Source organism: Arachis ipaensis, chromosome B4, assembly GCF_059453495.1.
Source record: "Arachis ipaensis isolate K30076 ecotype BB chromosome B4, ASM5945349v1, whole genome shotgun sequence".
NCBI classification, from domain to species: Eukaryota; Viridiplantae; Streptophyta; class Magnoliopsida; order Fabales; family Fabaceae; genus Arachis; species Arachis ipaensis.
Window position 1 is genome coordinate 38,985,074 of NC_142439.1, and position 8,953 is coordinate 38,994,026.

Here is an 8,953-nt window from a genome sequence, read left to right on the forward strand (position 1 = left end):
TCAATTTTAGATGTAGATACGCATAGCACCTTCGTACCATCGAAAGAGAAAGTGATTTTTACTAGCGTACACAGGTATTTAGATCTGATCTAAAATATATATTGTTTATTAGAATAAAGTTTAAGTATAAAATAAATCTTTAGAATTACTTTATTTTTCTTCCACCGTGTGTTATGAACACATGGTAATCCTTCGGCTGGTCTAATTGAAAAACTAATAAATTAGTGGTTCAATGGGTTCAATTCGACAACGTGAGAACCAAAAATTATAATAATTCAATCAACAGTGTCAAATCCATTGAAAATTGGGTGTTTCTCATGAGCCGGTACTGACTTGGACGCGTATACACTTACACTGTGTGAAATTATGCTGCACCCGTTGTGAGAGTGCATGTCGTATTATTAATAGTATACCATTAATTAATATATCCAATTGAAATAATTTTATAAAGAAGATTGAATGATAATTATACAAAATAAAAAAGAAGATCTTCTCTAAATAAAAAATAAATTATAATATATAACAAAAGAAATAGTTGTATTTTACTATATTTCATAATTATATGAATACATGGTTTAAATTATAATTTATATGTAATTTAATTAATATTCAATAATATTATTGTATTATAATTTTATTATATTGCATTATATTAATAAATTATAAAAGTATTATTTATTTTTATTATTTAAATTTTTATTATAATTTTATATATTTATTTAATTATTATCAGGTGAAATAATTTGTCTATTGATCTACCAATTAAATTATTTATCCAATAATTGAATCAGATTGATTGCGAATTTGATTCTCATGAATTTACAATAATATTGTTTGGCTATGCTCTTGATTATTATTTGACTTATGATAAATTTTCACTCGCTCTAATAAGCTGAGTTGTTACATGCGTAGAAACATCTTTATTGAAGTTACAAGAATTACTAAGCAGTTGTCATAATATGTTATTTTCCGATTGAAAATTCAACTTGCTGAATTGTGAAGAAGATATAGATAGATAATTAGATACCAATCCTTTCACCACCTCTAATTGTTGTTTTAATTAATTATAATCGTAATGTACTATAAAACAAAAATCTGGTCAACTACGTCAAATGAATGATGTTGATTTCAAAAAGTTCCATCAAACCAAATAGCAAGACATGATGCGCGTCGTAATCCGAAAATTCCATACTATATTGCTTCGAAGGTGTAGTTTTTGTTTTGGAATCAAATGATATTAAATAACGAATTGAATTGAAGAGAAAAAGATTTAAGTACATGAGTGTATATATATATATATACACACACACAATAATCATGTATTATATGTACACGAAATCTAATCGAATTTAAATAATTATTAGGTGATTTAATTATTATTTTATGTCTATAATAATTTATTAACTAACAATGATTTTTTAAATAAAATTTAAATTTGTGACGGGATTAATTTTTAATCGTGGAATAAAAAATATCGTAAGAGATAAAAATATATTATATATGAAAAAATTCAATTAACTATTAAAAATACATATTTAGTATTTTATACAAAATATTATAAATAAATTTAATTATTTTATTATAAATTTAATTAATGTTTATTATAAATTGAATTATTCTATTATAATTGATTTAATTATTTTAATAATTGATTATTTACTAAAAATATATATAAATTAACAAATATATAAATATACGAATAAATATAAGAATTGATTTAATAATTAATTTTTAATGTATATGAAATATTTTAATATACATGAACATCAAATTATATTTTTTTGGGCATATCTTTGAAGTACAATATAATTTATTAAGAACTGAAACCATTGTGAATTAATTTAAATTTATTTCATAAAGTAGAATTATTTCTTGGATATGTATGCAATGGATAAAACAAGATGAGATCAAATTATGAATAAAATATTATCGTTCTTAACTTCTTATTATAATATCATATTTTATAAATTTATATAAATATTTAATAAAAATTATATGTAAAATAATAGTATAAAAAATAGAAATGAATGATTACCCTAATAATAATGGACGGTTAGCATTTCAGAGAATCTGGGGGGCTGAGACCGGAAAAAAACCGCATCATATATTTATGTCCCACACTTCTACGATCTCATCCTCTTGCTTTATCAGCAAACTTTATGTCTCATCTCAGTCTTCACTCTTGCTGTATGATTATTGATTGATCAACAACTTTTTTTTTTTTTTTTAAATTCCACCGGTTTGACTGGAAACTAACTTTTAATTTTTTAGCTAATAAAAAGTTAACAAAATCTTATACATATTAATCAACTCTAAATTTTAAACCATATACATAATAATTAATAAATATTTATTCAAATTAGTTCTTCAAAAATTTTAAAAACAAATATTTTAGTCTTAAAAAGTTTAATACATACATCAATTTTCAGTACTTTTTTTCATCAACCAAATCAGTCACTCACATAATTTTCGGTTTAAAATTATCGAAAAATTTTGAGGTGGTACGTTCAGTATTTAACATGTCCAGTAAAGTGTATGCCGTTTTGGAATAAGGAGTGAAGCTCATTATTCCAATCTCTTCATCACCAACATCATGATCGTTACAGCTTGAACTCATTCTTCAACCTCTGCAGTGTGTCCATGAACCCTTCTCCAAAGAAATTACGCATGCTATTGGGCTCACCATACTTCCTCTCGAACTCAGCGACAAAATCCATCGCCTCAACAGTAACCACAAATATCGACACCAGCAGTATCGAAGGCGAAGAGGATTCACTTCAGCTGCCGATTCCGATGAATCCAAGGAAGTAGGAGAGGACACCACTGGCGACCTAAAGGCAAAGCCAATTGTGCCGAAAATTAGCCCTAGACTGCTGGAGATCACAGATACAAAACAATTTATAAGCTTCCATGCCAATTGAAGAAGAGGAGGAAGAGGGAACGAGGGGGGTGCAATGAGACTGAGTGATGGGAATGAGGGCAAGGAGTAGAGAGAGAGGCAGCAGCGAGGGCAATAGCAACGAGACTGCGCAGTGTTGTAGAGGGTCGGCAAGAGGTGTCTTAACATAAAGAAGTCGACTAGCGGCGTGACAATGAGACGGAGGTCGGCGAAAGGCGATGATAGAGAAGGCCGAGGCTTTGATCTCTGCCTCTGTCGTTGTGTTTTAGCGTTGTGAATGTGAGAGACTAGGTTGGGGAGGGGGGCAAGCAGTGCGGCACCGAGAGGAGGCCAGCGAGAGGCGATGGCAGAGAGGGTTAAGACTTTGAGTACTTGAGATTTGAGACTTTGAGTGCTACGAGTGTAAGAGAGAATGTTGGGGAGGGCGCTTCGAAGGCTTTTAGGCTTTTCTTTTTTTTTTTTTAGGGTAAAGTATATTTTTTATCCTTGAAGTTTGTTAAAAATTTTAAAAATATCTCTAAGTTTTATTTTGTTTCAATTTTGTCCCCTAAGTTTTCAATTTGCATCAAATATATTCTTAATAGATAAATTTTTAAAAAATTTAGGACTAATTCAACAAAATTACATGATAACTATATTTAAGTTACTTAAGTTGAAGGTTGTTCTTGTGAAATTGTTGCTGAATTGGTTCTAAATTTTTTGAAAAATTAACTGTCAGGGGTATATTTGATGCAAATCGAAAATTTTTGTGACAAAATTGAAACAAAATAAAATTTAGAGATATTTTTGAAACTTTTAACAAATTTCAATAACAAAAAATATATTTTACCCTTTTTATAAATAAAAAACGACGTTGTATTGCTGAAAGGATGAGAACTTATTTATCTATCTATTTTTTCCCGACATATTATGGGCTATGTGGACGTCTAAATATATCACTTCGTTATTTTTCGTTAAGTACAAACGAAAAATATATGCTAGGAACTCATTTGTCTATCAAAAAAATTTTTAAAAATATTTTTTTGTATTATTTTTTTTAAAAATTAAATTATCCACTTTTAAAATATTTTTTTCGATCATTTATCTTACAAGCTCAACCCAAAAAAGAGAGAGAAGTTTATGCAATGGATTATGATCAACTAATTATTTCCTTTAACATTATCATCATCAAGGATAATCAATTTCACAAGCCACCACAATTACAAAAACCTACATCATAAACAATGTCACACATCCTATACAATCTAATCAAACAAACAACAACATAAACAAGTAAAATACAAAATTTAAATTAGGTTTAATTATTCTATTGGACTCTATAATTTTGTAAAATTTTTAATTAGGTCCTTATATTTTTTTTAGTTGAGTCTTTACATCAAAATTTTTTTTAATTGAGTTCCTACATTTTTTTTCTTTTATTTGGGTCCTTGCACCAATTTTTTTTTAGTTGGGTCCCTACTAAATTAAGCCAATTACTGCAAAGAGGAACCTAATTAAAAAAAATTTGGTACAAAAACCTAATTAAAAAAAATATAAAAACTCAATTAAAAATTTTATAAAACTATAAGTACCAATAAAGTAATTAAACCTTTAAATTACTCATTGTTACAAAGTTGTCATGGTCCGTTCTTATCTTCTACCAGTTGCTCCCATTTTGTTCTCTCCTTCAGCATTAATAATATAAAACAAGTGATTTAAACTTTTTGTTTTATTTCTCAATAATCTATTTTCCCATCTTGTTTGTTTCTTCACGTCCTTTAATCCAATTCACAATAAATTTGTAATCTATATCATCATCAAATCATCCTTTCTTGCGCCAAGTTTTTCTTCCACTAGAAATTGAACTACTTTTTGAATGCCTTTTAGTACCGCATCTCCTTTTGATTTTGCATGTATATATAATATTTTCTATGAATCACTCCAATTGACCTGCATAATTTGTTCGTATATCTTCCAATTGCATACATGCTAATTTCAAGTAAATACTTTACGCAATGCCACCATATCCATATTATGTTCCTTACCTCATTAATTCTAAGTGTCTTATCCATTTTAACAGAGAACGGAAGTTGAGAAAAGAGACACAAATAACAGAGAATCAATTTGGATTTATGTCAGATAGATCTACTACTGAAGCGATATACCTATTAAGAAGGATGATGGACAGGTATCGTAGTAATAAAAGGGATCTACATATGGTGTTTATTGATTTGGAAAAAGCGTATGATAGGGTACCAAGGGAGGTCTTATGGAAGGTTTTAGAAAAGAGGAGAGTAAGGATCGCATATATTCGGGCAATTAAAGACATGTATGATGGGGCCACAACTAGTGTGAAGACTCAAGGTGGTGTGACAGAGAAATTCCCTATTGGTATAGGATTACACCAGGGATCATCCTTAAGTCCATACCTTTTCACATTAGTCTTGGAAGTACTCACAGAGCACATCCAAGAGCCTGTGCCATGGTGCATGCTTTTTGCCGATGATATCGTCCTTATGGGAGAGTCAAGGGAAGACCTAAATAAGAAGTTGGAGTTATGGAGAGAAGCTCTAGAAGTGTATGGTCTGCGCATAAGCCGTAGCAAGACGGAATATATGGAATGTAAGTTCAGTCTGAAAAGGAAAAACCCCAATATAGAGGTGAAGATTGGAGAAAACATCCTACGAAAATTTAAAAGTTTTAAGTATCTTGGGTGCATCATACAGGATAATGGAGAGATTGAACAGGATGTAAATCATAGGATCCAAGCAGGTTGGTCAAAATGGCGGAGTGCATCTGGTTTTATATGCGACAAAAAAATGCCTTTAAAACTTAAAGGTAAATTCTATCGCACCGCTATAAGACCGGCTATGTTGTATGGTACGGAGTGTTGGGCGGCTAAAGGGGAGCACGAACATAAGCTGAGTGTGGCAGAGATGAAGATGTTGAGATTGATGAGTGGTCATACGCGATTGGATAAAATAAGGAATGAAGATATAAGGGAGAGAGTTGGAGTAGCACCCATTGTGGAAAAGATGGTTGAATCGCGTCTTAGGTGATTTGGACATGTGAGAAGAAGACCGATAGAACATCCAGTCAGAAGGGTGGATGAGATGGAAGATGGACAAAGGGCGAAAGGCAGAGGAAGACCTAAGAAGACCATCCATGAGATGGTCAAACGAGATCTACATGTAAACAGTCTCTCTGTAGACATGATACATGACAGAGCACAATGGCGTCGTTTGATTCATGTAGCCGACCCCACTTAGTGGGACAAGGCTTTGTTGTTGTTTTGTCTTATCCATTTTAACAGTCTTTTTTTTCAGACACTATTGCGTAACTAATCCCCTAATTTACTCTCATGTCCCACTCCAAGGTATTGTTTTATTCTTAAATATTACCTCATTCCTATACCTACATACCACCCATATAATATTAAAAAGTAAATGATTCATCTCCTTCTGTTCGATTTATCTACCCCTAGTGCCATCCAAGATTCAAACCATGACTTTACATTCGTAGTACCTATCCAGCATATATTTTTCCAATGTTAGAGGGCAACTAAGTCGAATTAATCCTTTGTAATCACCATGTTTTGGGTTTTATATTAGTTGCCCTCTAACATCGGAGGATTAAGTCAAGTGGACATAATTGGTCTTAGAACCAATTAACAATCCTAAATCACCAATAAAACTGGACATCAATGATCTCAAGGGAACTACATCTTCAATCACTAGCCAAGAGTATCAAAATCTATTCTAAAACCCAACCAAACATTTTATCAAACACTTGGAAGGCATAAAAGGAAAGCATGATAAATTGGCAAGAAATGTTAAATCTACAACTACCCAATGCAAGAAAATAACAATAAGAATTCAATTAAACAATAAAAGAACATAAAACATAAATTGTATTAAATGAAAATCAAAAGCAACAAAGTGTCATAAACATAAAGGCAACAACATAAAGGAAATGACAAATAAAACTAGAAGAGCAAGATGTAAGAACAATAATTTGCAAGGAAAAGTAAATGAAAACAAGAGTTAAACCTAAATCTAAGGGAAATCTAACCTAATTCTAACCTAATTCTAGAGAGAAGAGAGAGCTTCTCTCTCTAGAATATAACCTAAAGCATGATTCTAAGCTAGTCCTAATTGCTCTCCCCTTTGTTTCCTCTTGAATTCTGCATCAAATAGCTCCAGAAATGAGTTGGATTGGGCTTCTGCAGCCCCAAAAATCGCCCCCAGCGTGTTCCTTTAATGAGGTCACGTGACCAATGTCACGTGCACGCGTGGGTGACGTATACCGTATACGCGTCGCCTGGCAGAATTTTCTCCACGCGTACGCATGTGCCACGTATATGCGTCGTCATGAATTCTGCAAATCCTCATTTCTTCATGAATTCTCCACTTTGTATGGTTTTCTTCCATTTCTTTCAAAATATTCTTGTCTTCAAAACCTTAAATCACTCAAACAAACATATCAAGGCATCGAAGGGGAGAAAAGTGAATTAAATTTAGCAATTTAAAAGTCTAAAAAGCATGTTTTCAATCATTAAGTACAATTAGGAGAAATTCACAAAATCATACTATTTTAATGAATAATTGTAGAAAAAATTGATAGAATCCACCAAATTAGACACAAGATAAACCATAAAATTGTGATTTATCAGTCGACTCCATAAATGCCTTTGTAGTGTACATTCTATCTAGTCCATGTTATTCCTATATCCTGCACAAAAAACAACACTATCTAACAAATTTTGTAATTCTGTGACAAGTATTTTTTTTTTCTCAAAAATTTTCTCCTCCATTAGAGGTTCCAGACCCAGGATAATCCCATCCACACACCACATTCATATATATAGGTTTCTTTTTGAGTTGACACTTTAAACAGTCTCAAGAACCTTTCTTTCAGAATTCCATCACCTACCCAAACATCCTTCCAAAATTTGGTCATCTTGCAATCTCCCACACACAACCTCCATCTTTCTTTATATATCTCGCAGAATAAATTATTTATTATTGCAATGTTCACTATATTCGCTTTTAAAATATTTAGAAACTGATTTTGATAATTACTCTTAATCAATTTTCTTATTATTATTAGACCTTACTAGGCACCTACTGCATTTCATTTTCATTCTATCATCATAATTTTTTTGAAACATTTTTGTTGGTTTGAACTTCAAAATAATTTTGACGAAATGTTTTTGGAGTATTACTTTTAAAATATCACTTTTTTGTTAGAATTAAAATGTATATTGAAATTAATAGTTAAAATGAGATCGGTTTTACTTTAAAAAAAAGATATTACCTTGATAAAAAATTAATAAAATTTTGTCATTTATATAATTATTTTGATATAATAATTGAATTAAAAATAATATAAAATTTTAATAAAATTTAGACAAAGTATTAGAGTGACAAATTTTATATTTAAATTATTTATGATATATAGTCCTATAAATACTGATGTAATATTTTATAAGATCCAAAATACAATCTTTCGGTTGATATCTCAAAAAGAGAAATCTTCAGTTTGTTCAATTAGACGGGAAGAATTATAGACATCTACCTGTCACGGAAGAATAAGAATGGACAGGTCTATCTTTTTGCATTTGTACGGTACACCATAAAAGATGGAGCTTTGAAAGCTATTGCAGAAATAAACAATATGGTGTTGAGAGAAAAAAAATTTCGTAGCAGAAGCAAAGTACAGAAGAAGATCTGAAGTGAAGGAGATCAAAGGTAAAGTAGTAGAGAGCTTCACAAGACGAGGTGAAGAAGGTAGCCTGCGGCAATATAGGGATGCAAGAAAGGAGGAAGAGAAGGTGGAAAAGTTTTCGAGAGAGGTGAAAGCTAAGGACCCAAATAAGAATGGATGGACAAAGAAAATAGAAATTCTAGTGGCAAAAGAGAATGTTATATGGCTATAAAGGAGTATTGTGGGAGGAACAAAGACGATGATTGGTGCGCAGAAATTGTGATTACACTTTGATTATGTAAAATTCATTGCTCTTTCTTTCCCTAGTGATGGCGCCAAAAACATGATGCCAATACCATGGTTCACAAC